Source organism: Lagenorhynchus albirostris, chromosome X (genome assembly GCF_949774975.1).
Source record: "Lagenorhynchus albirostris chromosome X, mLagAlb1.1, whole genome shotgun sequence".
NCBI lineage: Eukaryota > Metazoa > Chordata > Mammalia > Artiodactyla > Delphinidae > Lagenorhynchus > Lagenorhynchus albirostris.
In genome coordinates, this window is record NC_083116.1 from 86,264,157 (window position 1) to 86,285,470 (window position 21,314).

Here is a 21,314-nt window from a genome sequence, read left to right on the forward strand (position 1 = left end):
TTCAATCCCAGCAAACAACAGACCTAACGAGGCAAACTGAGCATGGGGAGACTAGGTAGAGCAGGTGGCCTTAGTATTGAGGGGGGAAATGCCCATTTGCCAGTCAATGGAGACGGGGATGCTAGGATTGGGGGATAAAACGAAACAGTGTGGCTAGGAGTGATGTGAGTAGACTCAGTGTAACCCCCATGATTCTTTTCCAGGCTGAGGATGGCTGAGGTTTACTCAAGCACTCATTTTCCCAACTGCCAGCTTTTTGTTTCTTGTTTTTAAAACTATAGAGGAAATTTCTTTTGCTTCTTCTGCTCTTCTAGGGACATGACTTTAGTCTCCTGTTTTCTCTGCTTGTTTTTGAGTTTTATTGTGAAATGGGCTGGTGTGCCAAGGGCTGTATTGGAATCCTCCAGGAACGTTGGGTAGGAGTCTACAGATAAAACTTTGGAGAGATGACCACTCAGAGGGGCCTTCAAAATCCTCCGCCTTGGGAAATTTTCTGTAGCAACCCTTTATTATAATAATCTTCATGTGATTTGACTTTGCACCTATTGGTGTTGGACAGATTTATAAGGCCCAGCTGCTTTATTCAATATTCAATTCATTCAATATTCATATTCAATATTCAGGTGCAGAAGGTAGAGGAAACTGTACTCCACATTATCTTTGACCACTAGAATGGATGTCTTTTTATTTATTTATCCATGCATTCCATTTTCTCTTCATTCTCTACTCCCATTTCCAACCCTCTGCCTCCATAGGTAGATATTCTAATGTGTTCACTGTGATTCTCTTCGATTCTATGTGTTCTGTCAGGTGTAAATATTATTGGGTTTGAAAACTGTGTTTCTTCGAAAACTTTAACTGCATTCAACATATAGAAAAGTTTCTAAAACTTACTTATACAGTTTAACGAAGAATAATAAAACATCCATATACCCACCAACCAGGTTCGGAACTAGAACTTTACAGTATTTTAGAAGCCGCCTGTGTATCCCTTCACATACCTCCTTCCCCTGCCCCAGAGGAAACCATTATCCTGACTTTTGTGTTACTCATTCCTTTGCTTTTCATTACAGTTTACCTAAATAATATATATTATTTTGTTTTGAAAACCGGAGTGGCAAACACACACCTAGCTGGTTACTGAAGTTACTGTTAGGTGAAGATACCCAGGAGGGGATAAGCTGAACAGTCTCTCAGTCATAGTCCGGCTCCAGCTTCCCTAAGAGTTTAAGAGCCGAGTCTAGGGAGGTCATTGGGGTGAGGTCACATGTGAGTCCAGGGAAACACACATGGCTCACCACAGTCAGGGCACCAGAGAGCTGTTGTGCAGACCAGAAAAATTAGTTGTCTGGTAACAATATGGTTTGATGGGGAGTGGGCCCCTCTGACTTCTCTACTTCTCATCTCCCCATGACCTGCTCCTCCCGCAAGAGTAGAAGACAGCAGATAACTTCTGTTGGGTGGAATGTATGTGCATGCCCGATCCAGGCTGTGCAGTACTTGGAGGGAGGGGGTGCAGGAGCTTCGGCAGCATGTGGTCAAATTTGCAAAGTCCAGATATTCTGAGTCAGGCTCACCTGGGCATTCTGTCCTCAGGTTGACAGAGGACAGATGGGGCTGTTTCCTCCTTAGTGAAGAGCAGATGCTAAAGGATGAATGCCATAGAGAGTAGGTGACCTAAGACAAAGGAATACATGCTTCCTGTTTCTTTCTTTCTTTCTCCCTTGCTTGTTTTGTTTACTCCCTATTATCCAGACTCCCGTTCCACCACAAATCCTACCTCATAGGCATACCTTTTTTTTTTTTTTTTTTTTTTTTTTTTGCGGTACGGAGGCCTCTCACTGTTGTGGCCTCTCCCATTGCGGAGCACAGGCTCCGGAGGCGCAGGCTCAGTGGCCATGGCTCACGGGCCCAGCCGCTCCGCGGCATGTGGGATCCTGCCGGACCGGGGCACGGACCCGTGTCCCCTGCATCGGCAGGCGGACTCTCAACCACTGCGCCACCAGGGCAGCCCATAGGCATCTCTTTGAATGTGTTTAACTTGTATCCTTTTGTTCAAGTTCTTTTATATTTGGTGTATATGTGCATGTATTTGTAACTTATGTGAATAGTGTTTTGTTTTATGGCTTATTATTTTTCGCCCAGTGCTATGTGTTGAAGATCACCAGTGATGCTCTGTGTACATCTAACTCACTGATCTAACTGCTGAAAGGCCAACTATGGAGCACATCCCTCACTATTTCCCTGTGCATCCCCTGGTGATGGACACCCAGAATGCCCCCAACTCCCCACTGTTGCAAACCACACCATAACAAACATTCTCCTACATGACCTGTTATGGATCTGTGTGAGAATTTCTTTAGAGGGCACATGGGGATATTGAATTGGACTACGTACTGCCACATTCATCTCTGGGATGGCTGCCCAAGTCCCTTCTACCACTAGAAGTGCATGAGGGTCCCTATGCCTCACATTCCCATTATAGGACTTGGCATGATTGAGTTTTCTAAAATTTTGCCCATCTATGAGATCTAAAGTGAAATCTCACTGTAACTTTATTTTGTACTTTTCTGATAACTAATGCATTTAAGCATATTTTCTTTTTTTAAAATAAATTTATTTATTTTATTTATTTATGTTTGGCTGTGTTGGGTCTTCGTTGCTGCACGCAGGCTTTCTCTAGTTGCGGCGAGTGGGGGCTCTCCGTTGCAGCACATGGGCTTCTCACTGCGGTGGCTTCTCTTGTTGCAGAGCACCAGCTCTAGGCGCACGGGCTTCAGTAGTTGTGGCTCGAGGGCTCTAGAACGCAGGTTCAATAGTTGTGGTGCACGGGCTTAGTTGCTCCGCGGCATGTGGGATCTTGCCGGACCACGGCTCAAATCCGTGTCCCCTGCGTTGGCAGGTGGATTCTTAACCACTGCGCCACCAGGGAAGCCCGAGCATCTTTTCTTATGCCCGTTAGTTTTTTCAGTTTTCTGCTTCAGGAAATCGCTTGTTCATATCCTTTGTAGGCCTGTTCTGCAAAAAAGCCTGCTGAGACTTTTAAAGGAATTATGAGGAATGTACAGATTGGTTTGGGGAGAATGGACATCTTAACAACACTGAGTTTTCTAACCCATGAACGAGGTGTATCTTTCCATTTATTTTGTTCTTCTTTCGGCAATACTGGTGTACAGGTCTTTCTGTCAGATATATTCCTAATTCATATTTTTAGATGTTATTATAGCTGGAATTTAAAAACTTTCTATGTCCAATTGTTCATTGCTATATACAGTTGGCATATACAATTGTTTTGTGTATATTGATCTTGTATCTTGCAACTTGGGGAACTACTTATTAGTTCTAGTAGTTTGCTGTTGTTTGGTAGATTCACTTGGATTTTCTACAGTCATGTCATCTTCTATAAAAATATAGTTTTTTATAACTATAAAAATATAGTTTTACTTCCTCCTTTCCCATCTGGATGGCTTGCCTTTTCTTTTCTTTTCTTGATGTCTTGCATTTTCTTTTCTTGTCTGACTGCACTGGCAAGAACCTCCAGTACAATGCTGAAGTGGTGAAAGAAGTGGTGAAAGCAGACATCCCTGTGTTGTCTCTGATGTTGGGGGGGTGAAACTTTCAGTCTTTCACCACTAAATATAGTGTTAGCTGTGGGTTTTTTGTAAATGCCCTATATCAGGTCGAGAGGTTCCCTTACATTCCTAGTTTACCAAGAGGTTTTCTTTTTAAATCAGGAATGGATATTAGATTTTGTCAAATGTTTTTCTGCATTTATTGCAATAATCATATGGGGTTTGGAGGGAGGTTGTTAACATGGTGAACTGCGTTGACTTATTTTCTAATGTTACGCCAATGCTGCATTCCTGAGATAAACTCCACTTGGTTGTGATATCTTTTTAAATACATTGTTGGATTTGATTTGATAAAATCTTGTTTAAAATTTTTGCATCTCTTGAACTTTCACTTTTGACTCTTTCCTCAAATATGCCTCCCCACCAAGCACTTCTTTTCAGTATGACTCACTCCTCCTGTTCATATCCTCTAGATTGTGTCTGAGATAGTTACTGAGGCTGGGAATTTTTCCAAACTCAGAGAAGGCCCAGGAGAATTTAGAACAAAGACTGAAAGCATTTCTGATGTGGTCAGTCCTACCTCTGAGAGTGTGAATCAACTCCTGGGAGCAGACTTGCCCCTCAACAGAGTCATGTCCCCAGCCTGAAGAGCCATCACACCCTTTAAAGCCTCTCAGTACCTGACAGGTTAGTTCCAAAGAGAAAAGCACTATTAAATGCTCAGGAAATCCCTTACCCTAGATTAACCCTCACTGTCACTGCTCCCCCATATGGTATTGTTCTGCTCCAATGAGGAAGTAGCCAATGTGGGTCACCTCTCAAGAGGGGTCTACCCTTAAACCCTGCTTCCCGTTTTCCCACTGAAGAACCCTAACCCATTCTGACTACCTAATGAACTTGATATCCCACAGCCTAAAGTACCCAAATAACGCCTCTAAATTCCCGACTTTGTGTTTTTCGTTAATGGCTTTTATTTCTAAGATATTAGGAGAACACACAGGGCAAGATATACTCTGTGCTTTCCTCATTGCACCATAGAAGTTCTTCTTCTCCCTTCAATTCCCTCAGCACAAAAGTAATAATGGTAATAATAGCAAATGCATATATAGTGCTTACTATCTGCCAGACACTATTCTAAACACGTTAGATATATTTACTCATTAAATACCCTCAATAACTCTGTGAAGTAAGTACTATTATTATCCCCATTTTTACAGAAGATGAAACTAAAGAATATAGAGGTGAAATGACTTGCCCAGTATGAAACGGCAGATCTAGGATTTGAACCCAGGCAGTCTGGCTCTAGAGTATACTGCACTACCATGCTATCAAGTGACAACTGTGGCACTGACCCACGCTTGCACACTAATGGAGCCCCCCTCAATATCATACAAACTCTCTCTAGGGCTTCAGAATAGGTTATGTCTCTGTGATGCCTTTGGCCAAATCTGGTAGCCAGTGAGTGTTTCTCACTGCCACTGACACCCAAATACACATATTTGGAAACAAAAACTAGGCAAGGAAAAGAACACTTTTTTGAAAGACACTATTATTTAATGTCCTCAGAGTGACAAGAAAAAATATTGTATTCATGAAGCAAGATCAGGAAGCTATACAAAGGGACATTCAGAGAACAACAATGATAAAAAGCCCTTAGAATCAAGCAACAATCAAAGAAGGATCTTCAAAGCAGCCAGAGAAAAAGAACACCTGAAAGAAAAAAGACAATTAGACTGACAGCAGACTTTTCAACAGTAATAGTGGAAACCAGAAGACAGCGCCATAATATTTTATAAGTGTTAAGAGAAAAAAAAAGGTAATTCAGAACTGAGTACATAGCAAACCTATCTTTCAAAGAAGAATAAAGTGAAATAAAGGCATTTACAGATAAATAGATTCAGACAGTTTCCTGTAAAGAGATCTGCCCTAAAGGATCTTCTAAAGTATATATTTCAAGGAAGAAAATTATCCCCAAAAAGGAGGTCTGAGGTTTAAGAAGGAAGGTGAACAAATAAAATAGTAAACAAGCATTTAAACACTGCACAAAATAATAATATTGTTAATGTCCATCTAGTGTATATGTTAATATCCTCCTTAGAAAAGAAAATTATAAAATCCTTGTATTGTTTGGGTGGGGGATTACGATAATGTTTAACTTTAGACTTTAGGTTGAATATGTATGGTAAATTTTCTAGACTAACCGCTAAAAAGATCTCTGGAGGGACTAATCAAGAAAAAAAGAGAAAAGGCACAAATAAATAATATGAACAATGTAAAAGATACAGCAGAAATGACAAAAGAAGAAGATACGATTAATTTGAAAACTTAGATGAACTGGACCAACTAATTTATTTACTGGATGAGCCCACTAATAACCTTGACCAGACAAACATGGTAGATGACAAAAGGTGCAAAAATCCTAAACAATTTATTAGTAAACCAAATGAATAAAAAAAGATTTAGTGTAAGATGAAAATGTTGGGTTTACTCCAGAAATGCAAGAGCCAATTAACATTAGAAAGCTTCCATAACGAGGTAGCCCTATGACACTGAGGGGCCAGCTCAGTCCTCTTTGTTAGCCTTAGAGAGAGGGGGAAGCTAAAGGTAGGTCCCCTGGGGATGGGGGGGCAGTCTCTTGAGGGGGCAGGTGGGGGAGGAGTCTGGGGCCTGTGAAGGCTCCCACCTCGCATATATACCCTGCTACAAGAACACACATGATAACTCTGAGGTAGGTACAGAACTTCATTTTACAAATGTTCTAAGGCTAAAAAAGGTTAGGAAACTTGACCAAGGTCCCAATGCTAGTAAGTAGTTGAGCTATAATCCAAAATCAGGTTGGTCTGGATCTTCAGCTCATGTTCTTAACCACTAGGCAGGCCACTGTCCCTTTAATATTGATAGTAGTAGGTGTTCAATAAATGGTAGCCAGGTGCCAGGTAACTCACATATGCTCTAACACCCACAACAACTATCCAAGGTAGGTATTCAACTCATTTTACTGATGAGGAAACTGACACTTAGAGAGGACAGGTGACATGGCTAAGGTCACACAACCAAGACATGAGGGCTCCATACCTTGAAACTGGGCTTACCAGACTCCACAACCAACTTGTCCTAGATTATTACAGGTATGAATGAATCCCAGAGGAGGTGAACCCTAATGTCTGAGGACAAGACAGACAGGCCCTGCCCATTTCCTGAAAGATGAATAGTCTTTATGCCACAGCTGGTATCAGGAGTCAGAAAAACTCCTCTCCACAATGAGATCTCCACACAAGGAGCTGAGGGAGACTCCATAACCTCCAGGACAGTGGGAATGACCCCAACTCCAGGGGAGGTACAAAGGAAGCAGGTAACATAGACACCATCATCTAGATAAGGAAGCCAGGAACACTGGAAGCTGGTATGAACAAGTTTGTGGACAGTTGTGTCCAACCAACTTTTCATTACCTTTCTGAAGAGTTAACAGATTAGCATGTCAAGGGAGGCCACAAACTCCTCATGTCAGAATTTTGGTATGTGCCAGAGTCTCCTAGAATGATCTTGTAGAAAGAAAGGTGAACAGTGAATGCAGTTAGGTTGGTGTACACCATGCTGCTTCCCATCTTTGGGCCTTTGCCCATGCTGTACCCTTTGCCTGGACTGCCCTCCTCTCCCTTGTTAGTCACCTAGAAGATTCCTACTCATCTTTTTAGAGTCAGTTCATATACCATCTCTTCCAAGAAACCTTCCTCGGTCCCCTGAGCTGGGTCATGTGTTCCATAGGGGCTCTCACAGTCTCTCGTACCCATCACTATTACTGCATTGACCACAATGCCCTGAAATGATGGTTCTGTGTCTGACAACACACTTTGTTCATCTCTGTGTCCTCGGTGCGGAACCGGAGGCCTGATACATAGTAGGTGTTCAGTCAACTTTGCTCAAGTGAACTTATAACTAGCTGGCTGGTTAAACCCAGTGTGATAATGATTAATGAACTGATGTTGGCCCGGGAGGGGGGGGTCTCTAGGGGTGTGCCACAGGGACCTGTGTGTATTGATGGCATTCTGATGAAATTAGTGGGTTACACAAAAACCAGGGGAGTAGGCCACACATTAAACAGAATTAGTATCCAAACAGTCATGGACAAACAGAAACACTGGAGCCATGCTGGCTCCCAAAGGGGTTAGGGAGAAAGTCAGGACTAAAACCTCACAATCTGTTGTAGCCTTTACAATGGAAAAAAGTTTTTCTGAGCTGAAACTTACTTCCGTGAAGTGTCCACCATTATGACAGCACTTACTATGTACCAGGCTTTATACCAGCTCCTGTACAATTCCCCCACAACCCAAGTACCACAGAAAAAGTCTAATGGGGGTGATCTGCTTGGCCTGGGGACCAAGAAACAGTTTCTCACAGGCAGGAGAAAAGAGGATCCTAGCTGGGACCAGAAGGCCTAATGAGAGCTGGGGCTTTGGTTTTCACTAAGTAACAGGCAGGCATGACAACACAGCAGTTTGAGGGCTGTTTGAAAAAGAGGCAGGTCCACCTTTAGGAGCCCAGGATACAGAGCGAGTCATACATGGGGCTTTGTTACCACCCTACCAACTCTGAACTTGCTTCTCAAAAGAACCCAGGAGCTACCCTCACTGCTTCTTTACAGCCCTCACCCTTCTGAACAATGACACCCAAGCTCCTTTGCATGCCATGAAAGGCGTTCATGCCTAGCCTAGTTCTCAATGCATTTCTCCCTCTATCCTCCACATTAATTCATTCATCAATTCATTCAGTTTATTCCACAAATATTTATTGAGTGTCTACTAAATATTACTATGCACTGTTCTTGGCACTAGAGATACAACAATGAACAAAACAAGAGTCCTTGCTTTGTGGAGCTTACAGTCTATTGTGGAGAGACAAACACTAATCACAATAAATAAATAAAGTATATCAGGTGGTGATCAGTGCTTTGTAGGAAAACACAACACATAAAGTAGGATAAGGGGATAGAAAGTGCTGGTGAATGGGGCTATTTTAGATATGTTTGTCAGGGAATGCTTCTCTAGGAAGGTGACATTTGAGCCTACTGGAAGTGGGTGGGCAAGTCATCAGATTATCTGGGAAGAAGAATGTTCTAGACAGTGAGACTAGCAAGTACAAAGGCTCTGAAGAGGGGGGATACATGACATGTTTAAGGAACAGCAAGGAGGCCAGTGTGGCTGGAGAACAGTGAGTGATGGGGAAAGTGATAGGAGGCAAGGTCAGAGAGATGATGGGGACAAGACTGTGTAAAGAACTTTGGGCCACAGTGAGGGCTTTGGCTTTTATTCTGAGGGAGCCGGGAGCCATGGGAGAATTTTGAGCAAAGGAGGGACATGATCTGATATGGATTTTAAAAAGAATTTCAGCGAGTTCCCTGTGGTTAAGACTCCACACTTCCAATGCAGGAGGCACATGTTCGATCCCTGGTTGGGGAACTAAGATCCCACATGCCATGTGGCGCAGCCAAAAAATTAAAAAGTTTTTTAAAAAAAGAATTTCAGAGAAGAACTAGTAATGGTATTAGAACACCAGGCACAGGAAAAAAAAACAGACAACTACTAGGAAAACAAAAAGGTATACAACAGAGGATATGTAATCAGACTGTACTATGTTGTTTGGATGTGAACAATATTTACAATGCCATACTTAGACAAACAGCGATTACTGGCTGAAAAAAAATTGTATAACATGTTTAAAGAAATAATAAATGCAACCACAAAGATGAGCAAGCAACAAGAGACTATTAGGGATGACTAGGAAGATTAGAAAGTGAAATATATGAAGTTTGTACAAATGAAAAATACAATTCTTGAAATAAAAAACTCGGTGGACAGATTAAACAGCAGATCAGACAGAGCTGAAGAGAGAATCAATAAGCTGAAAGATATATCTGAAGAAATTGCCTAGAATGAAGTGCAGGAAGACAAGAAGATAGAAAATATCAATGAAATGTTACGAGATATGGAAGATAGAATGAGGCGGTCCAAAATATGACCAACTGAATTCTGAGAAAGAAAATATAGAAAGAATGGAAGAAAGGCAATATTTGAAGAGATAATGGCTGAGAATTTTCCAGAAATTATGAAAAACATGAATCCAGAGGCATAAAGCACATTTCTAAAGTAGAATAATAAAAAAGAAATACATACCTAAACATTGATAGAATGAAACTGCAGAACCCCCTGAATATACCCCTCCCCTCCAAGAAAAAGAGAGAGAGAAAAGTAGTCAGAATATAAGAAAACAAAAACACCTACAAAAAACAGAAATTAGACTGATAGTGGACTTCTAATATTACCTATAACAATCTACCTTTTAAGAATGAGAATAAATACATTTACATATAACAGAGACTAGGAGAATTTAACACCAACAGATATGTACTAAAAGAGTATCTAAACATCATAATCATAATGAAGGAAAATGATCCCAGAACAATGTTCTGAGATGCAAGAATGTATGCATGTAAATCCAAACACATACCATCTATATAAATTAATACTAATGATGATATATTAGTGAGGTCAGGGGAAGAAGGAACAAACTAACACACTCAAAAAAATAACATGTGGTCAAGATAGGAATGACTAGAGTTGAAGGTTCTAAGGTTCCTGCACTCTTTAAGAGGGAGGTTAAAATACTGTTTAACTTTAAACCTTGTAAGTTAAACATGCATGGTAAAGTTTCAAGGATAACCACAGAAAGAAAGGAAAAAGAATAGGTAAATTCCAAACAGTAGGGAGGAAAAAAAATGATTAAGAAAGCAAACAAACAAATTTCAAAACTAAAAAGCAGGCAAAAAAAAAGAGAAAAATGAAGCATCGAAAAGGTGGTGGTAGGAAATAGAAATAAAAAAGTATGATGGGGGCTTCCCTGGTGGTGCAGTGGTTGAGAGTCTGCTTGCCGATGCAAGGGACATGGGTTCGTGCCCCGGTCCAGGAAGATCCCACATGCCGCAGAGCGGCTGGGCCCGTAAGCCATGGCTGCTGAGCCTGCGCGTCCGGAGCCTGTGCTCCGCAACGGGAGAGGCCACAACAGTGAGAGGCCCGTGTATCGCAAAAAAAAAAAAAAAAAAAAAGTATGATGGTAGAAACAAGTCCAAATATATCACAATAAGTGTAAACAGACTAAACTTGACCATTAAAAGACAGAGATTATTATATTAGATGTTTTAAAAGGTCCAACTATATGCCATTTCCAAGAGATATGATTAAAGCATAAAGGCATGAAAACGTTGAAAAGTAAAAGGATGGAAAATTATATACCACACAAATCCTAAGAAGAAGAAAAGTTTGTGTTGCTATATTCATGTAAGATAAAATAGACTTCAAGGAAAAAATGCATTATCAGAAATAGAGAGGGTCATTACATGTTTACCAGGAATATATAACAATTCTCATTTTGAATATTCCTAATAAAATACCCTCAAAATAAGTAAAAGAAAAAAAAAGAACTACAAGGAGAAATAGACAAATCCACCATCATAACTGCATATTAACATACCTTATAATTATTGGTATATTACAACCAAAAAATCAGTTTAGATATAGAAAATGTGAACAATACGATTAACAAATTTGATAACAGACTTATGTGGAACTCTGTATTCAACAGTTAGAGAACATACATTCTTATAAATCACATAGGAAACATTAAAAAATATTGATCACCTATTAAGCCATAAAACAAGTCTCAATAAATTTCAGAATTTTTATCACACAGATCACATACTCTGACCATAATGCAATTAAAGATAGAGTTCAATAACATAAAGATAAACTTTAAAATCTCTAAACATTTAGAAACACACTTCTATATAACTTGCAGGTCAAAGAAGTAACCATGATGGAAATGCTGAAATACTTGGAACTGAACAGTAATGAAATATGACATGGCTGAACTTGTAGAAAAGCAGTAGTTAGAGGGAAAGTTACGTCCTTAAATGTGCAAAGTAGAAAACAAGAAAGACTGAAAATTAATAAGGCTGGTGTCCAATTTAAGAAATTAGAAAAATAACAACAAAATAAATCCAAAAAATGTGGAAGGAAGGAGATCAAAAAAGATAAGAGCAGAAATTAAAGAAATAGAAAACAAAGACAAAATAGAGAGGAGCAACAAAGCCAAAAGTTGGTTCTTTGAAAAGACTAGTAAAATAGACAAACCTCTGGTGAGATTGATCAAGAAAAAAAGTGAGAAGGCACAAATAACCAATATCAGCAATGAAAAAGGAGACATAACTACAGATTGTATACAGCAGAGAATAAAAAAATAAGGAAACTATGCCAATAAACTTGAGAAGGCGGACAAAATGCACCAATTCCTAGAAAACTATAACTTACCAAAACTGACTCAAGAAGAAAAAGAAATGCTGACTAGTCCTCTAACTACTAAAGGAATTGAAGCAGTAGTTAAAACTCTTCCTACTAAAAAACAAACAAAGGAACAAAAAACATCAGGAGGGAGAATTTTCCAATTGATATGTGGATGACAGGTAGGTGAAGAAATATTAATCCCCTTAGGCCTGGAAGTGTCCACGTAGGCCTTAAGGCAGTGGAGACCCTAGGCAGGCCACTTCTCTCTATGGGCAGCCTCCTGTGGAGATCCTTAGAGGGTGGCCCTTAGTGAAATGGGGTCTGACAAATCCCTCTGCAGTCCCTGCAGGTGGTGAACACGAATGAGTAACATCCAGCACTCAGTTACTGCTCTGTAGTAAATGTGCTAAGCAGGGCCGAAGAGGAGCTCTAAGACTTGGACAGCCTCTTCAGTAGCCAGCTTCTGTAGTCTTCTGCTCACTGAGGACAAGGGGCCTGCGGAGCTGCTGGAGGAGTCTGTGTTCCAGTTGCCAAGAAACACCACACGACCCAAGTTGTGACTGGATGGGGTAGGGTTGGGTGCAGGGAGGCCAAGCAGGGGCTTTTGGAGAGTGTAGCTCCAGGTAGAAGCCCTGAAACTCTGTCTTCGCGAATATCAGATACTTCTATCCATTTGCAGCTGATGAGCCCTTTTAATGGTGTCCAAGCTAGCTGCAGGGTGATGGTTCTAACAATGATGCATGTTCTGCAAATAAGAGCTTTATCATTATTTTGAAATAGTTAATATGAAAGAGTTCAATTGGATTTGAAATCTAATCATATTATCACAAGATATTTTTAACAATATATTTGTCAGTGAAATAAAAAGAAAAGCTGTTAGATATAACTTCACTTTTTAAACATTTTTGAACAATTTAAAAGTTGGTTTGAAATACTTTATCACCTAATTGTACAAAGAAAGATTTGTATTGATGGTGACCATTAAGAATTTGAAGAATACATCATTAAAAAGTCTTGATCAGGATTTTTCTGTAGCCATTTTAAGCATAAAACCTGATATAAAATAAACATGTTATGGAAGCAGATTTTAAGTTTCTCATTCAAAATTTTGAAAATATTTTATTTAGAAGTTTAATATTCACTTAATATTAAAAAGAAAAGACCAAGGTGGTTTTACAGGAGAATTCTACCAAACAGATCATTCCAAAGTCATATAGCATCTTCCAGAATATTGTAAATGAGGAAACATTGACTCATTCTATGATACCAGCAGAACTTGATGCCAAAAGCAAATAAGGATAGCATGAGAAAGGAAAATTAAAGACCAATTTATGGACACAGATACAGAAATCCTAAACAAAATATTAGCAAACTGAATCTAGTATTGTAGAAAAAGGAAAAGATCATGACTAAGTTATGTTTATACCAGAAATGCAAAGGTAGTCTAACATAAGGAAAATCTATAAATGTCATTTACCACATCATCAGATTATTGGAGGGAAAAAAACATAATCATCCTAAGAAACAGAAAATGTATCTGATAAAAAATTCAACACCCTTTCATGATTTAAAAACAATAACAAAAACTTCTTAGCATGGAGGAACAGGATGGAACTTGCTTAATCTGATAAAAACTGTAGGAATCTACAGCAAATATTGTTCTTACTAGAGAAAAGTTAGTGGTGTTTCCTCTAAAATATCCAACAAGACAAGGATGCCCACTACATCTTTTCTATTCATCACTGTACTGGAGGCCCTGGCCATCTCAGTAAGACAAGAAAAATAAATTAAAAGCATAAAGATTGGAAAGGAAAAAACAAAACTCTCATTATTAATAGCTGATATGGTTGTCAACATAGAAAACACAAAAGAATATGTAGACAACTTAAAAGGAAGCAGGGTTCCTTGAGAAATGGTCGATTCTGGGGTTGGGACTGGGGCAGGAAGATAAAAGATGAGTAGGGAGTATCTTGTAGTGCTGACAAGTAAGGAAGTACTTAAAAACAAAAGGATGGGGCCATGTCAACGGGACACAGAAGCCAACCTAAAAGAGCCCCCAGTGACCAAAGCTGGAACAATTTGAGCCACAAGACAAATAACAGTATTGGATTTATATCTCAAATTATTAAACAAATATGGCATGAGTTCATACTGATATAAACAAGTAACTGAATAAATAAGTAAGTAAATAAAGGAGAAGAAACAAATCTTTTTTACAGAAGAATTCCAAATAATATATGTAATTACATTCCCTTCCAGAGGTGAAGCTTAATTCCTTCCCTTCTTGAGGGTGGGCTAGATTCTTTCAAAGAACAGAGAATGAAAAGGGAAAAAAAATACCAACTTTACAGTGGAGAAACCTGGCAAACACTACCTTAACTAAGTGGTGAAGGTCAACATCACCAGGGATGTCATAGGGATTTCACATACCCCTGATATGATGTGATGAAAAGGGCACTTCAACTCTGTGGTATTCCTTCCAAGAACAACCCCAGTCTAATTATGAGGAAAACTTCAGACAAATCCAAATTGAGGGACATTCTATAGTACATCTCAAAACTGTTAAGCTTATAAAAAACAAGGAGACTAAGAAAATGTCATAGACCATAAGACACTAAAGAGACATGACAACTTAAATGCAATGTGGTATTTGGAATTGGCTCCTAGAACAGAAAAAGGACATTAGTGGGAAAACTGATACATCTATATACAGTCTGAAGTTTAGTTAATAGTAATATACCAATGTTGTTTTCTTAGTTTTGACAAAAATATCACAGTGAAGAGTACACAGGAACTCTCCATACTGTCTCTATTTACTTTTCTATAACTAAAATTATTCTAAAATTAAAAGTTTGCTTAAAGGTAATGAAAGTTTATAAAGCAAGGTGAATGGCTATAATAACAATATAAAAAATTAACTTCATTTCTATATACCTGCAAAAGAGATAAAACACATTAAATAACAAGATCTCATTCATAATAGCAGTAAAAGCCATAAATACCAAGGAAAAAAATCTAACACAAGATATGCAAGACCTTATACAGAAAATTATAAAGTTCTACCAAAAGACATTCAATAATTTATTTAAAATGAAAGGATACATCATGTTTATAGCTAGGAAGACTCAACATCATAAACATATCAATTCTCTTCAAACTGATCTACAGATTTATTCCAATTCCAATATTTCTGTAGAACACGACAAGCTTATTCTGAAATGTGCTTGAAATAACAAAGGGCCAAGAATATATGATACTCCTGAAGAAAAATATGATGGGAAGATTTTGCTCTATCAAATATCAAGATTCTTTACGAAGCTAAAGTAATTAAAGGTAGTGTGGTACTGATTCAGGGGCAAAAAGTTGGCCAGTAGCAGAGATCCCAGAAACAGACCTACACAGATGTGAAACTTTGATGTATGATAGAAGTGGCACTTCAGATAATTAGGCTATCTGTGGGGAAAATAACACAACTGGGTTCCTATCTCATAATTTACACTACACAAAAATCAATTCCAGTTAGATTAAGGACTTAAAAGTTAAAGGTAAACCTTTAAACTTTTATTAGAAGAAAATAAAGAATATCTTCATGACCATAGGTTAGGGAAGACAACACACAAAAAGTGCTGGCTACAGAGAAAAAACTGAATTGTTCAACTCATTTAAAATTAGGAATTTCTGCTCATGCAAAGACACTATAAAGAAAAAAAAGGCCACAAACTGAGAGAAGATATTCACATATAACTGACAAATGAGGAGTATGCAAATAATTAAATAACTTCTGTAAATCAATAAAAATTATAAAAATATCAATTTTTAAAATGGACAAAAGATATTAACAGTCATTGCACAGAAGAAGAAACATGTGTGGCCAATAAACGTGAAAAGATGCTCAATTATATTAGTAATTTGAAAAATGCTAATTAAGTCCACAAAGACTCACTATAATGACAAAAAATTAAAAGTGGCACAATATCAAGTATTAATAAGGTGTATATGAATCAATGGGACCTCTTACAAATTGCTGAAAGGTGTGTAAATTGGTACCAAGAGTTTAAAATACATTTTGGCATAATCCCATCAAGCTGAATGTTTACATGTCTTATTAACCAGCAATTCCATACATAGGTATATACCTTAGAAAAATGGGTGTCCATGTGTACAAGGAGACATGTACAAGAATGTTCACAATAGCACTTTTTATAAGAGCAAAAAGCTAGAAATGACCCAAATGTCCCTCAACAGGTAGATGGGTGAATAATTTAAGGTCACCCAATGAAATATCATATGGCATTGAGAATGAACAAGCTACAGCTACATGCAAAACAGGTGAATCTTGGAAACACGATGATGAATGAAAAAAGTAAGTCACAGAAGACCACATACAGTATGATACTATTTTTTTCAGAGCTCACAACCAAGCCAAAACCACAATGTATTGGTTAAGCATCTCCACAAATATGAAAAAAAATCAAAAAGAGCAAGGGAATGTTAAACACAAGACTTAGGAGAGTGGTAATTTCTGGCAGGAGGGGTGGGAAATGGGACTGAAAATGACACAGGGATAGATGCTATCATTAATGCTGTTCTTGGGCGGGGTTGGAGTTCCTGGGTTTTCATTATCTCTATAACTTATGTACATAATGTATATATTCTTTTATTATACGTGTAAGATATTTTATATGAACAAACAGGGAATGGGAGAAGAGTAGGAAGAAGTGAAGAATGACAACTCTTTTGAAGAGTTTTGTTGTTAGAGGAATAGAGAAATAAAGCCATATTTGCAAGGGGATGTGGGATGAAGAGAGTTTTACATTTTTTAAAGATGGGAGCAACAGGAGATCAATGGAATGGCAGAGTGAGGACTTTGGTGAGCCAGCTATCCCTCTAAGACAATGAAAATAAGGGCAAACAAACTAAAATCAATCAGTTCAAAACTCTGGCAATTAACAAAGGCATAGAATGAAGTGAAAATCATTGATCCAAGAGAAACGACTGAATCTTGGCAAGACAGCAGGTTCTGTGCCTTTTTTGTGTGTGACATTTTAACTTGTGGCTATTCCCATCCTCCCTCCCTCTCCAGCTTAGTGGTTCAGTAGCCAAAAGCTAAATAAATTCCAGAAAACAGGGAGATGCCTTGGTCAGGAATTTAAAAGGAAATCCTAGAGAATGAGACAACTATAGAGAACTCTGAAAAGTTCTGACATATTCCTGGGACTCTAAAGGGCTGTGCACAAGAAAGAGCTGAAAAAGGAGAGGGCCCAAGTCATTACTTATGGCTGACTGTGAGGCCCTGTGCAAGCAGAAAGTGAGAACTCAGGCTGGCCTATAATCTGGCTGAAGTTTGAAGGCATGCCTTCTCACACAGACCCCCTTGGCAGAGGGTAGAAGACATATAGACAAGGTATTTAAGGACATCTGACCAATCACTGGCTGACCACCAAATTATACTTACCAGGTGTGACCCCTAGGAATCCAGGCTTAAAAATAAAAACAAGATCTTTTTTAAAAAAAAAGTTAGCAGAGAACTCAGAGGCCACATAATGCAGGGAATATAGAATCCACAGAATTAGTCAAGAAAAGTTGCCAAACAAATAAATGACAACAAGAACAATAACAACAACCACACAACACACACACACACACACACACACACACACACACACACACACACACACACACACACACACACACACCAGAACAACAAACCTTGAGGGTGGAAGAGTCTGATACTAGAGTTGTTAGAGGAGAATATCTAAAATGTCCAATTTTTTTTTTTTTTTTTTTTTTTTTTTTTTTTGTGGTACACGGGCCTCTCACTGTTGTGGCCTCTCCCGTTGCGGAGCACAGGCTCCGGACGCGCAGGCTCAGCGGCCATGGCTCATGGGCCTAGCTGCTCCGCGGCATGTAGGATCTTCCAGGACCGGGGCACGAACCCGCGTCCCCTGCATCGGCAGGCAGACTTTCAACCACTGCGCCACCAGGGAAGCCCTAAAATGTCCAATTTTTAACAAGAAATTATGAGACATACAAAGAAACAGTAAAGTATGTTACATATACAGGGGAAAAAGCAGCCAAAAGAACATGTACCTGAAGGGGCCAATGTTTGGGACTTAGACAAAGACTTTATACTAGCTATTATAAATATTTTTGAAGAACTAAAGGAAACAATATCTAAAGAATTGAAGGAAAGTGTGAGAACAATGTCTCACCAAATAGAGAATATCAATAAAGAGATAGAAATCATTTAAAAAATCAAATAGAAAATCTGGAGTTGAAAGTTATAATAACTGAAATAAAAATTTCACTTAGAGGGGCTCACCATCATATTTGAGCTGGCAGAAGAGAGAAAAGGTAAATTTGATGATAGGTCAAATAGAGATTATCCATTTCTTAAAAGCAGAAAGAAGAAAGAATGAAAAAAAAAAAGAAACAGTCTCAAACACCTGTGGGACACCATCAAATGTACCAACATATACATAATGGGAATCTTGGAAGGACAAGAGGATGAGAAAGGGGCCAAAACATCACAAATTTGATGAAAGATATTAATCTATACATTTAAGAAGCTCAAGTAGAATAAACTGATCAAAGACAAGAAAATCTTGAATGTAGCAAGAGAAAGATGACTTATTGAATATAAGGGATACTCAATATAAGGGATACTCAATTGAATATAAGGGATACTCAATATAAGGGATACTCAATTGAATATAAGGGATACTCAATATAAGGGATACTCAATAATTGAATATAAGGGATACTCAATAAGTGTATAAGGGATATACTCAATAATGAATGTAGCAAGAGAAAGATGACTTATTGAATATAAGGGATACTCAATAATATAAGGGATACTCAATAAGGGATACTCAATAAATATAAGCTGATTTATCATCAGAAACCATGGGGGCCAGAAGACAGTGTAATGATATCTTCAAAATGTTGAAAGAAAGAGATGGAGACTCCTTTATCCAGCTAAACTGTCCTTCAAACATAAAAGAAAAGTTAAGATAAACAAAAACTGAAAGAATTTGTTGCTAGCAGACCTATCCTACAAGAAATACTAATTTCAGGCTGAAGTTAAAGGACACTAAATGGTAACTTGAAGGTAACTACACAGGTATTATAAGAGAAAGTACTTTTGTTTGTAATACTTTTATTCTCCTATCTGTTTTAAAAGATAACTACATAAAGCAATAATAATAAAACTGCGTTGGTAGGCTTATAATGTATAAAGAGGTAATTTGTATGATAATAATACTATGAAGCAAAGGAGAGGGAACAGAGATATATTAGAGCAAAGTTGTTATATACTATTGAAATTAAGTTAGAATTAACCCAAAGTGGATTTTCTCAAGTTAAGATGTTAGTTGTAATCCCTAGGGCAACCACTAAGAACTTAACTCAAAAATATATAGTTAACAAGGAAATTTAAAAGTTATACTAGAAAATATCTACTTGATACATAAGAAGAGAGGAATCGAAGAACAAAGAAACAGAAAAGACATAAGACATACACAAAGCAAGTATCAATCCTTCACAAACTCTTCCAAAAAATATAGGAGGAAACACTTCCCAATTCATTTTATACAACCTGTATTATCCCGATACCAAAATCAAAGACATCACAAGAAAACTACAGACCAATATCCCTTATGAATATAGATGTAAAAATCCTCAACAAAATACTAGCAAACCAAGTCCAGCAACATATATAAAGTATTATATAACATGACCAACTAGGATTTATTTCAGGAACGCAAAGTTAGTTTACTACCTGAAAATTCATCAATGTAATATACCATATTAATAGAACAAACATAAACTCCACATGATCACCTCAGTAGATGCAGACAAAGCATTTGACAAAATCCAACACCCATTCATAGCAAAAACACTCAGAGAACTAGGAGTAGAAGGGAACTTCCTCAATTTGATAAAGGGTATCTATGTAAAACCCACAGCTAACAACATGCTTAATGGAGAAAGACTCAATACTTTCCCCCTAAGATCAGGAACAAGACAAGGATGTCTGCGCTCATTACTTCTAGTCAATACTGTAGGTCTAGCCAGGATAACTGGTCAAGAAAAATAAATACAAGGCATCCAAATTGGAAAATAAAAGTAAAACTATCTCTATTTGTAGATGACACGATTTTATACATAGAAAATCCTAAGGAAACCACTAAAAACTATTTGAACTAATAAACAAGTTCAGAAATGTGACAGGACAGAAATCAATAAACGGAAATCAACTGTATTTCTACACACTAGCACTTAACAATCAGCAAGTGAAAGTAAGAAAACAACTCCATTTATAATAGTAGCAAAAAGAATAAAATACCTAGGAATAAATTTAACAAAATAAGTGCAAGACTTGTACGCTGAAAACTACAAAACACTTCTGAAAGAAAGAAGATCTAAATGGAAAGATTTCCCATGATCATGGATCAGATGACTTAATATCGTTAAATGGCAATACTTCCCAAATTGATATATAGATTCAACACAATCCCTATAAAAATTTCGGCTGATTTTCTGCAGAAATTGACAAGATGATCCTAAAACTCATATGGAAATGAAAAGGACTTAGAACAGTCAAAAAAAATCTTGAAAAAGAATTACAAAGTTGGAGGAATCCCATTTCCTGATTTCAAAATTTACTACACAGTTAATTTAATCAGGACAGTGTGCTCTGGCATAGTGACAAACATATCGATTAGTGGAATAGAATTGAGAGTCCAAAAATTAACTGTTACATTTATGATTTATGGTCAACTGATTTTTCACAAGGTTGTCAAGACAATTCAATGAGGGAAAGAATACTCTTTTCAACAAAATGTGCTGGAACAACTAGATATCCACAAGTAGAAGAATGAAATTTGGACTCCCTACCTCACAGCATGTACAAAAATTAACTCAAAATGGATCACTGGCCTAAATTTAAGAGCTAAAACCATGCAATTCCTGGAAGAAAAAGGAATAAATCTTTGTGACCTTGGTTTATGGAGTGGTTTCTTGGATACGACACAAAAAGCTCAAATGATAAAAGAAAAAAACACATAAATTGAACTTCATCAAAATTAAAAACTTTTGTGCATCAAAGGACACCACGAGGAAAGTGAAAAAACAGGGACTTCCCTGGTGGTCCAGTGGTTAAAACTTTGTCTTCCAATGCAGGGGGTGCAGGTTAGATCCCTGGTCGGGGAGCTAAGATCCCACATGCCTTGTGGCCAAAAAACCAAATAAATAAATAAATAAATAAAACAGAAGCAATATTGTAACACATTCAATAAAGACTTTAAAAATGGTTCACATCAAAAAAAAAACTTAAAAAAAGTGAAAAAATAACCCACAGAATGGAAGGAAAGATGTACAATTCATATATCTGCTAAGAGACTTGTAT

At 37.8% G+C, this 21,314-nt stretch overlaps 1 long non-coding RNA gene across 2 annotated transcripts in view; it reads right to left on the reverse strand.

Annotated features, from left to right (window-relative positions):
• Positions 1-21,314, reverse strand: part of LOC132514095 (uncharacterized) — a 35,759-nt gene that overhangs the window by 9,224 nt on the left and 5,221 nt on the right. The window contains exon 3 of one of the 2 annotated variants that reach the window (XR_009538616.1): positions 5,140-5,282. The exons of the other annotated variant lie outside the window; for it this stretch is intronic. This is a non-coding gene — a long non-coding RNA (uncharacterized LOC132514095). Of the gene's footprint in view, positions 1-5,139; positions 5,283-21,314 lie in introns of those variants that run through there. 2 annotated transcript variants of the gene reach the window in all.